General features: G+C 45.9%; 1 protein-coding gene across 6 annotated transcripts in view; it reads left to right on the top strand.

Annotated features, from left to right (window-relative positions):
* Nucleotides 1-20,319, top strand: part of KAT2B (lysine acetyltransferase 2B) — a 942,804-nt gene that overhangs the window by 339,757 nt on the left and 582,728 nt on the right. The gene's annotated exons all lie outside the window — the stretch shown is intronic.

Raw genomic sequence — 20,319 nt, 5'->3', positions numbered from 1 at the left:
ATGGCGGACATACAAGAAGATTGGTTTGCACCTTGCCTCCATGAACACATCACAAGGCTGGCTTTAGAATGCACAACATGTCAGATTTACAACTCAGGTATGACATTGCGCACACTGAGAGGAACGATACCAAAACCAAATGGCCCATTCAGAGAGCTCCACATTGATTATGTAGACATGGGAGAAAGATGTAACGGGGCTCGCTACATGATTGTGGTTGTATGTCCATTTTCGAGGTGGGTGGAGGCAGGCCCCTGTGCGCGCCCTGATGCGAAGGGCGCCGCGAAGTTCCTAGTGCGGGAAGTGTTCCCGCGCTGGGGGATTTGCGAAGTTATTCGCTCAGACAACGGCACGCATTTTGTTAATGAACTATTCAAGGAAGTGACTACCCTATTGGGAATAAAGCACAAATTATGTTCGATTTATCATCCTCAAAGTAATGGCGTAGTGGAAAAGATGAACGGTCTGTTAAAAAGCAGATTGTCAAAACTGTGTTTTTCCCTTAAAAAGACCTGGATGTACTGCCTGCCTTTGGCCCTGTTTGAGTTACGAAATCAGCCAAGTAAAGACCACCATTTGTCCCCGCATGAGATCGTCACGGGAAGGAGAATGCACACAGTGCATTCGCCTCTCCGTGAACGTTCTGATGCACACAGAAGTGCAGCGATATTGGGAGAGGAGTTCACAGAGTATTTGAAAAAACTGACACGGGCAGCGCGCGTAATTGCGAAGCAACTAGCCCCCCCCTCTACAAGAGAGGAGGGGAACACAACAGAAACAGAGACACTGCCTGAAAAACCATTACAACTAATGCCTGGTGACCTCATATATGTCAGAAGTTTTGTGCGAAGGTGGAATGCGCCACGTTTCCATGGCCCTTATGAGGTAGTGTTTTGCACACCCACAGCAGTAAAGGTGAAGGGCCTACGATACTGGGTACATTTGACAGACGTACGCAGAGCCTATAGCGCCGTGGAAGGTGAGGTACAGGACGAGGCACAGGCAACTGCGGACAATGAAGTTGTGCAGAATGAATGATGGGAATTTTGTGTGCATTAAGTGATGAACCTTGAACGCGACTGGCGCACGACAAGTGTACTGAAATAAATATGTGTATATATATATATAATTTTTTACAACTTTTGAAGGTTTTTGTGGTTTTTTTTGATTTTGGAGAAGTTTTTTTTTTCTCTCGACTTTCCTCTTTATATATGAAATAATGTACGGATAGTAATGATTGTAAAGTTACCTTGTCTGTGGACACACCCCCTCCCTCACCCACTCCCATACTTTGTCGAAAAAATGTCACAACGTTATAAATGTTTACATGCTTGTACTTAATGCACTTTTATGTTTCAAACAGGATTTACTATGGCATCGAATGGGCAGCCTGCAACTAATAGATTTGTTAGATTTAGAGAAATGTTAGTAGATAGATTGACATATTCATACGAATGTGGTTTATCAATGTGTGTTATTGTGTTCTTCATCTCAATGTTTTGCCTAGTGACATATTGGGTCATAGCGTTCATCTCTACCGAGATGAACGAGGGGGGAGGGGGGAGTAACACCACCCTTGCCCCTGGCACGAATTCAATTACAAATATGAATATTAAAGAAGGTGATTTTTTGGTCTGGGATGGATCACACCTTGTATGGGGTTACTATACTGCACCACCCACTGCTGCCCCGTCACAATCAAGAGATAAAGATATGAAAAATGACACAATGTCCCTACCTGAAATATATAACAGCCCCACTACCCTTCCCGCCCCGATACAAAACAGCGATTTGTTGTTTATTGAGGAAAATGGAAAAGTAATTACGATGACAGAACACAAGTTCCTATATGAGGAATTGGAAAAGGGGGGAGGGAATGAGAAAGGGGGGCCTATTCTTTCACCTATCGAAACTAAAAGGTATAGGAGGAGGGAGAGAAGCAGGCGAAGAAGAGAGACAAGCAGGAGGGGGTATGATGAGTATTATGGGTTAGGATTAGACAAGATGGAAGACCCACGACACCCCCACCAAGCAAATAAATGGTATGCAGATATGAGTACAACAGCTAAACAGACAACCAATGAAAGCTGCTATGTCTGTTCGCTCATCCCCCATGCATCAGGTACACCCAAAGTGTTGTTGCCAAGAGAATTGCCCATTGTGGATGCCCAATGTCTCCTTCATCTCACACTGTGTAGAATAAAGAACACCTTCCAAGCACACGATGTCTCTTTCAAAATGATACAGGACAACAAAACGTGCTATTCAAAAGCGTCTGGAGTGGTCTGTCTTAAAGAACCTTTCTTTGCAATACAAGGGACGCTGTTTTCCGAAAACAAATGGAAAGATGAAGAAGTACTGTGCAAAGCGGAAGCACTGAGAGGTGTCCAACCAGACAAGCTGCGGTGGATGGAAAAAACGTGCTTACCAATATGGAAAGAACACATCTCTAAACTAACATGGGTAACAGCGATGGAGAAACCCTTCAAGCTACAAAGTGAAATACAAAACGAACTATGTTTCAAGGGAGAAGGAAAAGTGGCAATGGGAACGAATAAAAACTGTAACAAAACTCTCACCATCCCAGACATGAAAAAAGGAACAGCAGCACTAATGGACACATACTGGGTATGCGGGAATCAGGCTTACTTGCACCTTCCCCAGGCATGGAGTGGCAGCTGCTCAATGGCCACTTTGCATTCGGCCCTAATGGTGATTCCAGAAAGTCACGTCGACGAAAATAAAAGGACGCAAGGAAACGTGAACAAGGATGCGACGTCTCCCACTGCAGAAGCGCACCTCTATGTCCTGTCCTCCGGAGGGAAAGAAGAGGAGCTATCACGGAACAAGCGAGCATCAAACTACATATCACAAGCATCATCCGATTTATTGGCACAGATCCCAGACAGGTATCGCCTGTTCAGCTCCGTGGAAACATTTTTTGCCTCACTAGTTTCAAGTGTCCAAGCAAGAGCAAATGCAAAATGGCTCCAGATCACACGGTGGGAACTGATTCAGCTGGCCAATGACACTGAAGAAGGGTTCAACATAATAAAGGTGGAACTACGAGCTCTGCGACTAATGACCATGCAGAACAGGTATGTTCTGGACCTGCTAACAGCGATCGATGGAGGTGTTTGCCGAAAAATAGGAAGTGCGTGCTGCACGTTCGTACCTTCTGAAGACGCAGAAAATGGGTCCCTGTCCCACGTCATTGAAGCAGTACATAACCTGGGAGAGAAGATGAAGCTGGAAGGTGGGGCTAAAGATAGCTCATGGTTCGACAATATCTTCTCCTGGGTTCCCTCATGGCTTGGAATGGCGATGAAGTTCTTGATACCAGTTGTGGTGGTCCTCCTCGTGGTGTTCTGCCTGTGCCAGGTGGGCCTCCGATGTTGTGCTAACGCAGTCCCTAACGGTGCAATGATGATGGTGACAATGGGCAACTCTGGTGGTACAATTAAGGCGACACAAGAAGTACATGTACAGACAGGAACAGATAACACTCCCAGATACCAGTTAGTGCCTATGTGCCGTGATAAGTACATAGTAGATAAACTATGGCACACCACTATCAAAGAACCCCGAGATGTGGAACTGGAATGGTATGAGGAGGTCTGGGTAGACTTGGAAGAAACTGGTGACTGTATATATTTAACATGTACCCCAGATGAGTATGCTAGAAGAGGTGAGAGCTTGAGGGGGGTATGCAGAGCCTGGATGCCTAGAAAAGGAACACCTGCATGGGATGACGCAGTGATAGAGGAGCAAGAATGTAGAAGATTAGAAGAGCTAAAGAATTCGTTACTTTAGTAACGAAAGGGGGGAAATGTAGGGGAGGACTGGCCGCGAGGCCCTCCTCACCTGCAGCCTTCTCCCCAGGTGAGGACCATGACTCGGTGGCCGTCCCCTCATGCCACCCGGGCCCAGGTGGAGGAGGGGTCACCCGCCGACGACATTGCCCACACATATCCGTTCCCTGCATATACCAAAATTCAGTTAGGCCTAGAAGCCATCTTGTTTAGCAAACATGGCGTGAGTTCAGCACACTGTAACGAGGCCCCCACCTTTGGAGGGCCTTTCATGCATCTCCGCCGCCACAGTAGCCCTGGTAGATCCGCTGCGAGCGCGTTCCCATGAGAAAGTCGGGTATGAGCTAACCCGAGATGCTAACACTGTAACATTTTATCGTTCACAATGTAATATTGCACCCCGCATGACCTGGTCCGCGAGGCCGGGGTGACGGGAAAAAAGCTGAAGCATCACTATCTGAAGAAAGTAGAAAATAATTCAAGTATTGGTATTAACGAACTACCTCTGTTTAAACAGATCCTGTAAACTGTGAATAAACCATAAAGATGTAACGTTACATGATACCACCCCAGGTCTGGACTAGTGCTGCTATAACCACAGAGAAAGATGTCGACCAAATGTATAGCCTTTATCTGTATAAGTGTTCTTACAATTTTATGTAGAAACCTGAACTCATATATGTTTTCTTAATCACCTAAAGCAGCGAGCATCAATTTCTGTAGGCCATAACCTAGAACTACCTCGTGTAACGTCTAATGTACATAAAATAATCACACCATGTAGTAAATATAATGTTAAGTAACGAAAAGGTACTCGGACCGACTGTATTAAAGAAATGTGTAACGAAATTGAAATATATATGTGTGTTTAAATAACATCAAAATAAGGCGGAACATTATAAAAGTTCTGCATTCAAAAGTTAGCAACGCACGAGGAAAAAACCTTTGTGAATATATGCAAGGCCATTCTCCCTCCCACCCTACCAAGCCTGCCAGATAAAGAAGCTAAGGCCTGTGCCGCGCTCCCTCACCTCCCCCAAACAAGCTGGAGCCGCTTCAGAGAGTCAGAGGCCCCGGTACCGCACCCAAGGCCACAGCCCGCCACCTGTGTTATTTACAGCACGGTAATAAACCCACATTTGAATCCACTGATCTACCAGCACCCTCTCGTAAATTCCACAACCCCCCCCCAGACCACCCCAAGAATCATGACCCCGTGCAAAGACGACCCCCATCACTGGGACAAGACACAGAGACCCATTTATATAATAACTTCTAACGCGGCAGACAGACATGTATCATTCGGCTCAGGCCCCAGAGCCCAGCCCCTCGACCTAAAATACCGGTCAATAGGACACAGGTAAATCTCACCCCAACCGACAACCACCGGACCTCTCACGAGGTGCATTCCTCATGTGTTGCGTTTATTTTATAAGACAAACTGCTGAGCGATTTATTGATGAACTTAGATGTCGTTTCTTGAATAACTGCAGTGTGCATGGCCTCGGGCAAACGAGTCAGGAAAGGTATTCATCTTTGTCACAGGCTGCCCCAGCATACCAACACCGCTCGGATGACCTCAAGCTGGCCTGCCAGGCCCAACCCAACCCACGAGGCTGACCAGTGACGTCCTCACGCCAAGACCAACCACGCTGCAGCAACACCTATAGTTAGTCGACGCCACCCAATCCCAATTAACTTGTGCCCCCTATAGTGTGTAGGTTCTGATGACGTTTTTTGTATTAGAAATACGCCTGTCTTTGCTATTGTCAGACAGAGCGCTCTCGGAGGTTGCAGAGTTCTTTGCATGCCCTATTCTTTGGATAAACTCCCACTTACGCTCACCCGCACTCTGTCTTGGTCTTATTCCCACTACGGGAGAGTCCCTTATTGTCTCACATTGCGGGGAGGATCGTGCTGAAATTGGGGGCGCTTCCTTTCAGGATGTCTGATAGCGGCGGCTGTTGGGGCTCTGGGAGGGAGAAAGGCAGTCTGTTGCATATGTTGTGGAGTTGTGAGAGGCTGGGGGACTACTGGAGGGCAATCTGGAATATTACATATCCACGTAACCCGTTGGCAGAGATTTTACAATTACTGAGATGCGGATGTAATAATGATTGGGCAACTTCATATTGGATTAATAGAGCCTTTCTGGTGGCAACTAAGCAGATACTAAAAGTGTGGAAAACAAGGATGAAACATGGGGGTGGAAGGATGGCGCTTAGATGTGCAGATTATTTCTAATCATGAGAAAATTATGTTTTGTAAACAACACAGTATATGATGAAGTGTGGGGACCCTTTAATGTACTCTATGGGTGATATTAGATTGCACTGTGGAGTAGCACTGTAGCAATAAGGTATGAGGTTTTGGGGGTGGGGGTTGTATTTGTCCTGTCTATTGTTTTGTAATGTCTTTGTCCTATGTGTATTTTAAGTACTGTATATGGTTATAAGTTAGCTCTGGAACTATGGGTGAGTTGTTATTTATTGTCATATGCTTTCTCTGATCCTGTTTTATGATTTTGGAATTGTTAATGACCAACCTTGTGTTTATTATTGTGTTTGGCTGTTTTGTTACAAAATAAGAAATAAAGAGTTTAAAAAGAAAGAACATAATATTGAATGATTTAATGGAGGAAGGCGCTGGCTACGAGGATATTGCTGATTTTAGGGGGACCTTTGGGGAAGGAACGGTGATGGTGTCTAGGGTGAGATCTCCCTGTGTAGCGTGGGCTGGCGGTCCTGTGGAGGGGATTTGATGGACTCTAAATCTGATCCTTCTAGGCCCTGTGTCCTAGGCTGATCAGTGTGTCAGGACAGTTATTGCCAAGAGAAGTCAGTATCTTTTCACACATTCTGTGCTTCTGACGGGCTGCACCAAACTGATTATCAATGGAGAGAGGGTGGAACTCACTAGATACTTGGAGTTGAAGCACAGTGTTAGTTCTAGAATGTTTGCTTCGAAATGCACTCTTTTGAATAAGAGCACAATGAAGGCAGACATTTGGACCACGAGCTGGACTTCCGAGCCCAGAGATGAGCTTGGAAACTAGTAGGCTCCTGGAGCATTGGTAGTGATTACGTTGCACTGCAGAGGTGGGTTCTAATTACTGTCAATGCGTTTAGTTTGCCTACATTTTTGGTGACATCTGGTATTGTCACTAACACGAAAGTTGAAAATGAAGTAGGTAGGATTTGTCTAGGGGACTTGTGAAAATGGGAACAAGTTACCGGTATTTGTTTTTTGAGTGGTGTTTCTGATCCATTCAACTTTGTTCATACAAAATGTGCTCAGACATTTGTAAGCTTTTTAGGGACACTTGCCATAAGTTGGCAGCACTTGGACATGTGGAGCTATACCTTACACAAGCTGATTCAACAAGCGCGTGATACCATTAGTGGTTCATTTGAAGCTGCACACTCCACTTTGACATGTGGGGCTGTACCTTACATAAGATGATTACACAGGCATGTGATTCTATTAGTGGTGCATTTGAAGCTGCACACTGCACTTTGACATGTGGAGCTGTACCTTACATAAGATTATTACACAAGCATGTTATGCCATTAGTGGTGCATTTGAAGCTGCACGCTTCACTTTGACATGTGGAGCTGTACCTTACATAAGATGATTACACAAGCATGTGATGCCATTAGTGGTGCATTTGAAGCTGCACGCTCCACTTTGACATCTGGAGCTGTACCTTACATAAGATGATTACACAGGCATGTGATTCCATTAGTGGTGCATTTGAAGCTGCACTATCCACTTTGACGTGTGGAACTGTACATAAGATGATTACACAGGCATGTGATTCTATTAGTGGTGCATTTGAAGCTGCACGCTGCACTTTGACATGTGGAGCTGTACCTTACATAAGATGATTACACAGGCATGTGATTCTATTAGTGGTGCATTTGAAGCACCATCTCCACCGACCGTTGGGTGCTGGACGCCCTGGCCCAAGGGCACGCCCTCGAGTTTCAGAAGAAGTGCCCTCGCGTTCCACCCGTGGCCAGGAAGGAAAATCACATCCCTCAACTACTGTTGGAAGTAAGGGCGATGCTCAAGAAGGGTGCCATCGAGCTCGTCCCAAAGAGGCTTCGGGGCTCCAGAGTTTACTCAAGGTACTTCCTCGTAAAAAAGAAGACAGGAGGATGGCGCCCCATCCTGGACCTACGACGAAGGAACAAGTTCATCAAGGTACAGAAGTTCCGTATGGTCACCCTCCAGCATGTGCTGGGGCAGCTGGAGGAGGGCGATTTCCTGTCGTTGTTGGACTTGGAGGATGCGTACTTCCACATCCCCATTCTAAAAAGACACCGAATGTTTCTCAGGTTCGTGGTCCAAGGGCGGCACTACCAGTTCAAGGCCCTCCCGTTCGGATTAACGTCGGCACCCAGGGTGTTCACCAAGTGCCTCGCACCGGTGGCAGCGTGGCTGCGCCTACAGGGGATCCACGTCTACCCCTACCTGGACGACTGGCTCATCCGGGCAAGGACAAGGGAGCTCGCCGTGGAGCACACTGCGAAGACCGTCCAGCTGCTCACAGACCTGGGATTCTCCATCAACTTTCCAAAATCCCACCTGGTTCCGTCGCAAGACGCCCTGTTTCTAGGAGCCAAGCTAGACACAGTGGCGCGGCTGGCCTCGCCGTCGGAGGAAAGGACCAGGACCATTCTGGGCAAGGTGCAGCGTCTGCTGGCCACGGACATGGCCAGGGTAAGATCTATCAAGTCCCTCCTCGGGATGATGTCCTCCTGCATTTATCTGGTGCGCCTTTGCAGGCTTTGGATGAGACCCTTACAAGAGTTCCTCAACGCCCGCTGGATCCAGTCGACGGGCAGCTTCGAGGACAGGATCCCTCTCAACGAGAAGTTCCGTCAGGCGATCCGGTGGTGGGGTACCCGCTCCCATCTGTCGGCGGGCACGGACTTCCAGACCCCAGCTCACCAGGTGACGGTGACGACGGACGCCTCCCTGAAAGGTTGGGGAGCACACTCCGGAGATCTTCACGCGAGAGGCCTTTGGCTCCCGGAGGAGAAGTCTCTCCACATCAACATCTTGGAGCTCCGCGCGGTGTTCTGGGCCCTCAGGTCTTTTCTTCCGTCCCTCAAGGGCAAGGTGGTGAGGATCTTCACCGACAACACCGCCACGATGTTCTACATCCGGAAGCAGGGCGGAACCAGGTCCCCGGCCCTATCCAAGGAAGCCCAAGATCTGTGGCATTGGGTCGTCGCCCAAGGGATGTTTCTGGTGCCTCATCATCTGGCAGGAATAAAAAACACGATCGCCGACTCACTCAGCAGGGAGCTGCGCTCGTGCCACGAGTGGGAACTACGCCAGGATCAAGTGGATCGACTCTTCCGACGATGGGGCGAACCCCAAATTGATCTCTTCGTGACGGCGACGAATTCCAAGTGCCGGAGGTTCGCCAGCAGGTTCCCCCAGCCAAGGAGCATGGGCGATGCTTTCTCGTTCCCCTGGGACGGCCTATTTCTTTATGCGTTCCCTCCGCTGCCGTTGCTGCTCCGGCTCATCAACCAGCTCAAGAGGTCCCGGTGCAGGATGATCCTCGTCGCACCGACGTGGCCAAGACAGATCTGGTTCCCGGACCTTCTGGACTTGTCAACGTCCCCACCAGTCAAGCTGCCGACGGACGCAGACCTTCTCTCCAGACAAGGAGGTGCCATTCTTCACCACAACCCGGAGTCGCTGAACTTGCAGGCCTGGCTCCTGCAGCACTAGAGTTTGGAGGGTACGACATCCCGGCCGACTGCAGAGAGGTTCTTGCAAAGGCCATGGCGTCCTCAACTCTCATGTGCTACGGACATAAATGGAATAGGTTCTCTGTCTGGTGCCGTGCACAGAAGATTAACCCTCTGCGGATTACGGCCCCTCAAGTACTGCCGTACCTTCTGTCGCTGGCCAAAGCTGGACTGGCTCACGCCTCCATCAAAATACATCTGGCTGCAATCTCCCGATATACCAGGACGACGGGACGGGCGTCCTTGTGGTCTCATCGCCTGGTGAAAGAATTCATGAAGGGACTATTCCGATCATTCCCGCCGGTGAAGGCTCCTGCCCCGGCGTGGGAGCTTAATGTGGTGCTGACCAAGCTCATGGGGGCCCCATTCGAGCCTATGCATTCGGCGCCTTTGAAGTTCCTGTCATGGAAGACAGCTTTCCTCGTGGCCATCACCTCCGCACGCCGAGTGGAAGAGATCCAGGCCCTATCATGCAATCCTCCATACTTGACTTTTCATGACACGAGGGTGGTGCTGAGGACACACCCATCCTTAATGTCCAAGGTGCCGTCGGACTTCCACCTCAACGAGCCCTTGGTGTTGCCAGTTTTCTTCCCATCGCCTTCGTCGCCGGCCGAGAGGACTTTGCACTCGCTGGATGTAGCTAGAGCGCTGAAGTTCTACGTGGACCGCACGAAGAGTTTTCGGAAGACGTCACAGCTGTTTGTGAACTTTGGGATTGTGAATCAAGGGAAGGCTCTCTCGTAGACTTCCATTTCCAGATGGCTCTCCGGCTGCATCATGCACTGTCAGTGGTTGGCAAACCGACAGCTGCCCGGCCGTCCGAGAGCCCATTCGACCAGAGCGATCGCTGCTACCACGGCGTTCCTGTCTGGTGTGCCCCTGCTGGACATCTGCAGGGCTGCGACGTGGAGGTCGACGCACACCTTCACAAGATCCTACTGCGTCGATCGGGACTCCAGGGAGGAGTCCAGGGTCGGCCAAGCAGTGCTGCGCAACCTGTTCGCCTAAGGTGAGCCTGGTGAAGAGGTAAGAGTTGCTTAATGTTGAGTTGCTGTATTGCTTAATGTTGAGCCTGTTGCCACCTCCCGTGGTTGTGCATGTGTGTACTGCTATGTATTCTCTTATTCATGAGCATGTGAATCCATGCCAGACCCCATGCTGGAGAAGGAACAAGTTACTTACCTGTAACTGTTGTTCTCCAGCATGGGTCTGGCATGGATTCACATGCGAACCCTCCCGCCTACCCCTCTGCGGCTCTTCACTTGGTCATACTGCCACTTTGCGTGCTACCAAATCTGAGGATGGCTGCCGGAGGCGGGGCTTAGGGAGAGGGCAGTCATTGGCTGGGGAGCAGTATGACCCAGAGACCAGTGATGTGTTACTACTAAGAAAGACAGATCAGAAACAAAACTGATACTGATTTTTTTCTATACCGAGAATTCCCGGCCTGACGACGGGGAATATTCATGAGCATGTGAATCCATGCCAGACCCATGCTGGAGAACAACAGTTACAGGTAAGTAACTTGTTCCTTACATAAGATGATTACACAGGCATGTGATGCTGTTAGTGGTGCCTTTGAATCTGCACGCTCCACTTTGACATGTGGAGCTGTACCTTACATAAGGTGATTACACAGGCACGTGATTCCGTTAGTGGTTCATTTGAAGCTGCACACTCCACTTTGACATGTGGAGCTGTACCTTACATAAGATGATTACACAGGCACGTGATGCCATTAGTGGTGCATTTGAAGCTGCACTCTCCACTTACACATGTGGGGCTGTACCTTACATAAGACGATTACACAGGCATGTGATTCCGTTAGTGGTGCATTTGAAGCTGCACACTCCACTTTGACATGTGGGGCTGTACCTTACATAAGATGGTTACACAGGCATGTGATGCTGTTAGTGGTGCATTAGTTACACAGGAATGTGATGCTGTTAGTGGTGCATTAGTTACACGGGCATGTGATGCTGTTAGTGGTGCATTTGAATCTGCAAGCTCCACTTTGACATGTGGAGCTGTACCTTACATAAGGTGATTACACAGGCATGTGATGCCGTTAGTGGTGCATTTGAAGCTGCACGCTCCACTTTGACATGTGGTGCTGTACCTTACATAAGATGGTTACACAGGCATGTGATGCTGTTAGTGGTGCATTAGTTACACAGGCATGTGATGCTGTTAGTGGTGCATTAGTTACACAGGCATGTGATGCTGTTAGTGGTGCATTTGAATCTGCAAGCTCCACTTTGACATCTGGAGCTGTACCTTAAATAAGGTGATTACACAGGCACGTGATTCCGTTAGTGGTGCATTTGAAGCTGCACTTGTGATATTATTGCAGCAGGTGTAGATGTAATGCAGAACTCATGAATGGTGACTAAACGGGGACTATGGTGGTGTTAATGGATCACTTGAGGCTATTTCTTATTCTTATACTGCACATGCACCCACAAAATGCGCACATGCCCACACTGCAAATAAGCCTACTCACTGTACATATATCCACACGTAGTATATGCAAATGCGCCCACGGATTGGCATACAATGCCTTTAAAGAGTCAACGCTTTTGGATTTGCTAATTCTTGTTTGAACTATGCCACCGATAATTGGCCCAAGATTCCTTCTGGAGCGAGTGCAGTCACCATTGTTCCTGTCAAAAACACCCTTACATCATTCTCAGTCTTACTTCACGAGCTCTTGTTTTAGAGCTATACTTCAGATGCAACGGATCTTCATCCTCGGCCATATTGCTTAGTGGTCATTGGTCACTTCACATACTTTGTTTCCACATATTAGGAAGATGCCTTAGTGACAACTTGCGCTTTTTAAATGACAAACTGCTTTAGTCCTATTTTCAGGGTAAGAGTTCAACCAGTAATACATTTTTTGCCAAAAATACAGTCTGGAGAGCCTGTGCCTTGGGTGCACGCTTTCCATTTCAATGTGCAAAGAGAGGTTTCATACACTGCTTGTCCAGTTTTACGTTCACAAAAATCCAATTTGCCACCAACTACACCTTAAGTGAGTCACTCAATGACTTATGTTGTGTCTGTGCTGACAGCCGCTCTGATGCCTGCTGAACTCTGTTGGGCACAAGGGCAGTTCACAACTCAACAATGTGGCTTCCCCTCAATCTTACCAATATGTTAAAAACCCTGAAAATAAATGCGGGCAAGAGTCTTTGTGCTGTACCGGTACTGAATGAATGCTGAGCATGCAATTGCTCTATGACATGTACAGCATACACTGCTCTCAAGCTAGACTTGTACTATACAAATATATCATAATAATTAGTAATACTGTATGCAGGCCAGAGAGTATCATCATTTCCACCAAAGTATACACCTAAATGGGAGGTATGCATGGTACCCTGATCGAAATATTATCCTTCTTGCTATATTTATCTTTATAGTGTATAGAGTTTTAAATTATACATTTATTTTTAAATAATCTGATAACACTTTTTTCTATAAAATTATGTATTTCTTTTTTTCTTTTTTTTCTGTCCCTCTCATCTTTCCTGTTTTATTAAGATGCCTGAACAAATTAACTTGCCATGGAAAACAAATGAACAAACTTATTGAATGAAAACAGATCATTATGTTGAAATAATCACCTCGAAAAGGATGGACGGTTCTTCCTTAGCGAAATATGTCTAAGTCTCTCTTGCTTTTTATTCTTTTTGCTGAGTGCGGTGTGATCGCAACCGCAGAGAAGCTAGAGTAAAGCAGTTAGTAAAGGAACATTAAGAGACTGAGAATTTATTTACAACCTTATACCCATGCGACCAGACAAGTGGCACCATTGGAGGATAAGTAGCAGTGATAGCCAGAATGGTGAGGTTGGTCATGGTGGAACTTGGAAGGCATCTCATGCCGGTGAGCTGTACGTGGAGGAAGCTAGTGCTGTACGGCTGTGCTCACGGAGCCAAGCGACAAAAGCAAAACTCTCTCCCCTCCCCGATACAAAATTGCATAGGGAGAAGAAGTATTGCATTGTGGGAGCTTAAGTCCATCTTCCCAATACTTCTGAAGAGGAAGTGAACAATATTCTTTTGGGGGTATTGAAGCCCCGCACCTCAATCTTTGATGGAGGAGCTATCTATTTCAAGAAAGTAAAAATGTATTGCACTGTGAAAAGTGAAACCTCAAATCCCAGATTACTGAAGAACCAGATGGTGAACCGAACTACCTGTACCTAGAAACTGATCCTAGTTCAGAAAGAGAGAAATACCATAAATCATGGTCACGGCCAAGGCCAATTTGATCAAACTCGAGCACATTACCAAAAATTATTGTATTCAATAATTCAAATGAATGCCTGGTGTAAAGTCATCATTTATTGCATCGCAACATATGGTGCCAGACTGGGTTGCAACATGGACCATAGGCAAAGTCCAACACGCTCAAATAGAACATGGTTAAGAAAAGACTCTAAAACTATGCCAGATAGTTCTGGCATAATACTGAATTTTATTAAATGTACACCCCATGACATCAACTTTAGGCTGAATGGGAACTGTGTGGCTAGAGCTGTTACAGTGCTTATGTTAACATGATGTCAGCGAAAGGCCAAGCACTGTTACAAACTCATTTGCAAATAGGTTTTCAGCCAGGGTACAATAGGAGAGTTGCACCACAGTCGGGATTAAGCCTTGAAGAACTTTGCCACATCCTAACGAGAACTTTCAAGGAAACGTAGGATTTGCAATATTCAAGTTTGGAGAACTATTCATTGACGTGCACCATGGAGACAAGTGGGAACAACTTTTATGTAAGTTGATCAATCAACCAAGGCTGATAAAATTAACAGCTCAGAAGCTACTTAGCAGGAAAACAGGCCTTTGGTTTCCAGCAAGCATTCAGATAGCTCTGCTCCGCGTGAGAGATCCGGACTCGCAGTATATGGGGCCTACCCAGACCTCAAATCAACATACTTGCCCTTGTTGCCAGACTTTGCAAGAGCCCGGTGTGAAGAACATTTGCTGAGAAAGGCACTTGATCGAAGGACTTCATATGAAGAAATGTTCGTTACAAACCAAGCAGTTGTACCTGAAAAACCAGGACTAAGAAGTGATGACCAACTTAGACTTCAGTTGCGAACTCCGCAGGCTGTTTCAGGAGCCTGGATTTTAGCACACATCCATTTCATCCTAATCATTTGGGTGTTGCCAAAACACAAGACTTTTTTTGTTATTAGGCTTTTGCAGCTTCACATCCACAGCAGCAATAAGTATTGCCATAGCTGTGAGATATGTCAACAGGCAAGCCACAAGGATGCCACAAAACCACTTTTTACAGCTACAGTCTATCATTAAGATTCTGTTTTAAAGAATTGCTAAAGATGTTATGGGAACACTTGAACTGTCCATAAGTAGGTTTCAATGTATTGCGGCCATCTTGAATTATGTTAGGTGCTATCTGAAATAATTTCCATTGTGGACCAACCCCACACACATATCTTAAATGTGGCCATTTCCGGCTTCACATGAATAGGCTTTTCTCTGAATATCCTAACAGATCAATGAATGCTGTTTGTCAAAGGCCATAGAAGACTTGAAAGAATTCATGAATATCAAAATGATTCTAACCTCATTTCACACCCTCAGGTGTATATATTTCTTACTCAGAAGGTTAAAAACACTGAAATATCTGTAATGTAAGGTAGTCCATAAGGACTGATGTGACCGGGTCACACAATTACCCCTCAGGCTTTGACAGGGTTTCCCCCTTTTTGACTTGTTTATGAAACAATCCCAAGCGATGTGCTGGATTGAATTCATGAAAAATGAGAAGGCCATGGACAATCTAATTTAAATGTAACACAGTTTGTGAAAAACACCAAAGTGCGTTTGAGCCTGGTGTGTTCCGTAGTAAAAGATCACCTAGAAAAACACAAGAAGAGACCTAATAGAACAAATCACATGGCTACATACATTTACTTTATGAGAGCAGTTCCTAGTTCTGTTTACAAACAGTGATGACAAACTAGTGGCCTGATGGCCTGGATACAAGAGGATTAATTATATACACTCTCTGGAATTTCAATTACAGGATCCACCAACTACATTTTCAAAAGTAAGATGACTGTATTGTGGGAATTAAAGTGCACATCCGCAGTAAATCTGAAGGAGAGGCTCTGAACTCAAACCGATGAAAGTGAAAGAAAAATGCATTTGGGGAATTGAATTCCAAAACTCCAGCACCTCTTGAGAGAGGAGACATATAACCTAATAAAGTGAAGAACAACAACATTGTGAGTCGTGAACAACCTGACTGAGAGCCCAAGTGCCCATCCCCTGGAAGTGAACCTAGTTGAGAAAGAGAGAAATACTTAATGACTTGACATCAAAGACTAACTAACCAAGAAGAATTAGCTGCATTAATTATTACATATTACTGGTTTAATGTCCTTTTTTTATCACATTGGCCTGTAGGTAAAGAAATAGCATCTGCAATTTTAAGACTGGAAAATAATGTTTGTGGCCTTGAACCAACTGGCTTGGAAGGAGATTAGAGAGTTTGACCAGATTCCCCCCACAAGTCAAACATAGTTCCTACCGGGATTGCCTGCCGGGTAAAATAACGAATTATTATTCCCTCTCATAAATTATACATTGTTTCAATTAAAAAGAGCATTTATTGAAGAGCATATAACTGCACATTACATGAGGCACAAAAATATCTACTGTCTACTGTCTTCCTCCCTTGATCTTTTAACCTTAGGGCCAGGCCTAGGTTTTGCAATAGACTCACGTGTAATGTTCTTCACTCTGCCAGGGATGTCAGTAAGCAGGACCTCACTTTCGTTAATCAAGTGGATTGCTTCCGGAATGGGTGCTATTATATCCCCGAGAGAGCGCCAAGCTTCATATTTAGCCATATAAAGTCAGTGTCCTATAACAGAAACAAACATGAACTTGGCACTTGCCACCACTGCCAGCCCTGCATTTCTCGAACTGTGCTGGAAATGCACGCAAAGTGTGTGTGTGTGTGTCTAATTTAGTTCAAAACTAACTATACTGATAAAATACGATATTTTATACAGTACAATTTTCCATACAATGATCATTGAAAAAATCTATATAAAATATAAAATAAAATGTATAAAATAAAAACAGAGAGATGCCTAATCGGCTAAATGTGTGTCGGTCTGTAGTAGACTGAACAGTGAGACAATTTGTGATTCAGAGTATATTTATTAGCACCTCCTTATTGAGAGTAGATTTGGGTTAACGACTACCTAGTCTGTGAACATACATCCTAAGACATAAGGTGGATGTCAGGACAATTAAGGTGGAAATGTGTGTAAGGCTTCTCTCCCATCTTTTTTAAATCAAGGCCTAACTGTCTGTGCCGCTAGTGTGGACATATATTCTGAATCCAAAAGTTTCCCAATGGTGGCCAATGGAAATCACAACCTGTTCTTAAGCAGTCCTGACTCAAGGCTTCCCCAATACAATTACCTGTCATTAATAGCCCATCCCTAAACAATCATACTTCAAACAGTATCTGTAGAAAGGCTCTCAAGGCTCGTCCTCAGTCTGGCCGTTCTCCAAGTCTCTCTGTTCTGGGTCCGTGCTTAAGTCCTTTTCCAGGTGTCTGCTGTGACTTTAATGTGGACATTTCTACATCCCTGGGCTTCCGTCGCTGTTTTGATAGGAAGCTGTCCCCTAGGATCCATGTCAGTGCATTGCTGTCTCTCGGACCTCTGAGAGAATCCTGAGGTACGTCTGCCCATGTCTTTCTCTCTTTTCAGTAAGTCCCTGTCCAGGAGGTATCTTAGTCACTTCGCATTTCTTTCTTTCTGTCTGCATGTGTAATAATTCCATACGATACTCAGCTAACGCAGTCTTGTGTCAAACTCGGGTTGTGATTATTTCTAGAGAGCTCTCTGCCTTGAAGCTATTCTTCATTTCTTCCTAAAATGTGGTGGGCCCTGCCTGGAACGTTCCTACCATCTGCAGGTTGTGAGATATATTTCTCCTGCCCTACTCAGGGTTCTCGTCAAGCAGGTGATACTGTACTTGGCCTCCTGCCCTGGCCAGTCTCTGACTTTAGGGTCACAGGTGGAGGGTATGGCTTCTCACCCCGTAGTCCCATATAGGTGAGGCATGTGGGTCCTGTCCCGGGTTTCCTGCTAGGCCCCTATTTTCTGAGGAGACTTCATAGTCTGACGTATATTTCCCAGCAGGTGCCAGCCTTTCTGTTTTCTAGATGTGGCATGTACCACTGTCTAACCTTGTGACAAGGGTTCTTTGATGTCAGGAAACTCTCCTTTCTTCTGTCTTCCTTTTTTTTTAAGTATGCTAGGACACCAGGATGTATGCCCACCAAGATTCTCTCTGTTACTGGGCCTTTCTTGCCCCTTTTTATACTTTGTTGAAATCCTCTGTCCTTCCCCCGTCTCATTCCATAGTTTAGTCCCTAGTGGAATTTGTGGGACTTTCTAGATATTCTTCTCACCTTTCCCCCCCTGAAATTAGGGTTGTGTTGCTATTTGCTAACTATGGGATTTTCCTGATAACATATTTTATGTAGTAGCAAGGCTTTCGAAGTAGGCAAGAAGGTCAAAGCCATCTTGGATTAACCTTGTATGCAAAACGTGGGACTGCGCTGCTTCGCTTCTTCACTGCCTTCTCCTTTTTGTTGGGACAGGGGAATTTCGGAAGCTGGGTCCTCCACTCTCTTCCACACTCAGCTGAAGTTCTGCTTCAATGGTGTTTCACGGATGCAGCAGTTCTGCGGTTCTGTGTTTGCTTCTTACCTCTTTCTCTGTGGGAGTCTGAAAGGACTTTGAGTTTGTAGTAGGAGTAAAAACTATTTTCTTCTCCCCAAGGAAGTCTTAACAACAACCATAGAGCCTGAACAGTCACCTGAGAATGTAACTTGGGCACAGCATGGATGCTAAAGATTTCCACATCAGATGTGGGTGCATTGTGTCCCTTCCATGTCTCCGTTAGTGAGCCCAAGGGATGCCATACCTCGAGAGGCATAGCGGGCCAGCAGGATTCCGCCGCGGCCATTCTCTGGGAGAAACAAAACATTAGTGGCCGGTCCAGCTTTCTCCCTAGCGGCCCTCTACCTTTGTGTATTAATAGGGGATGTGGTGGGAATTCATCACAGCCCCAAGGCCGAGGGGAAACCTGACATTCTAACTGATTAATAAATGTTGACCTCCAGCTCAGAACGTAATGATTAAATGCTGAATTGGCAGCTGCTTACCTAATGGTTAATTGCTGATTGTCGGGTTAAGCAGGTGACTGATGCACCCCAAGCCAGATAGGCTTCCATCGCCCACCTGACAAATGCACTTTGTGGTCAGCTTCAAAGTCAGCCAATACATTTGTAAGGGTGCACAAAAGAGACAGGCTCCATACCTTCAGTGTCACAGGTCACCCAGTTTAGCAAAGCCCAGTATGCAGTAATCATTTAAACCAGCATTAGCTGGCAAGCACGGGGAGGGGCTTCAGGCTTGAAGACCCACAGACACTTATGAGAAGCTTACTAGAGTCACAAGTGACAACCAGCAGTCGAAATAAGGAGAATAATAAAAGTAGGCATTTGGCCACAGCAGGACTGCCAAAATGTAAAGTATGCAGCAATTAACAATGATGAATAAACGACTGTTAAATGCCTCAACTGTACCTAATTATTATGTACATTTAATGTAGATATCCGAAACTGTAACATATCTTACTTGTAAGTCATGTGACACTGCTAGTCATGTGACATTGTAACATTAGAAATGCCTGAAATATGATCCTGTAATATAAGAAATGTATGATATTCTTGTACCTGTAACCCAAGTTTTTATTTCTTGCAAGCGCCCAGTTGCTTTACGGCCAGGTGCGCTCTATAAATAAATAAACAATACAATACAAGTCTTTACAGCTAAGGAGTAATAGGAGAAAATAGCAAAGCTATTGGGCTCCGAATCAGAGTAAGCCCTCAGTCATCCGACTGTCAACATGCAGGTCAAATCATTTGAACAAAGATCGATATCATTGTCATTAGACATTGAAGTGAACTTGAAGATAAGCAGTTGCCTAAAACCCCTACTCTTCCAGCTCATAATGTACAATAGGCCAGGCAAACCGTCTCATATCTCAGGACTATAACAGTTTCAAAACAGTCTAAAATCAATGTAACATACAAGTGCAGGCAGCTCCCAGTTCAGCCGTGATACTCCAGAATCCATGAGCCGTGAATTGCAGCAATCTCTAGTATTGCCTCTATTCAATCAAGCGGAGGAGAAACAATGATGGGGCTGAGGCTGGCTGGACACTCCTGGTCTTAACAACACAGAACGGACCACATTCCCAGTTACTGCCGTGATCACTGGCATGAAATGCCCTGCTTTATAGAGTGAATACGTCAGTCAAGCGGTCCTGCCAAGACCTAGGGCAGGGATCAAGGGTCTCCCAGGTGCCCAAACTGTCTTGCAGCCACTGCAGTACATGATGCTGCTCAGTGGCACGGCTTTTTAAAGTGAAGGTTTTCTGAAGATGTCAGTCAGGGGATTCTGTCAAATCCGTGTGCAGGAATCCAGTGGCTCCAACTGACTGCTGTCCAAATTGCCACAAGTTAGTGCCACATGCCCGACAACCCATACCAATACAGAGTTGTAACCTTTGGCCTCTGTACAGCCCGTTTCTTTTTACAATGATAGTCTCTTAACTCAGAGGCAGAGGTTACATATTTTCCCCCACTTCGATGAC

The sequence above is a fragment of the Ambystoma mexicanum genome, chromosome 2q (assembly GCF_040938575.1).
Source record: "Ambystoma mexicanum isolate Mex_15411 chromosome 2q, UKY_AmexF1_1, whole genome shotgun sequence".
NCBI lineage: Eukaryota > Metazoa > Chordata > Amphibia > Caudata > Ambystomatidae > Ambystoma > Ambystoma mexicanum.
This window is presented reverse-complemented; position numbering and strand designations above follow the sequence as displayed.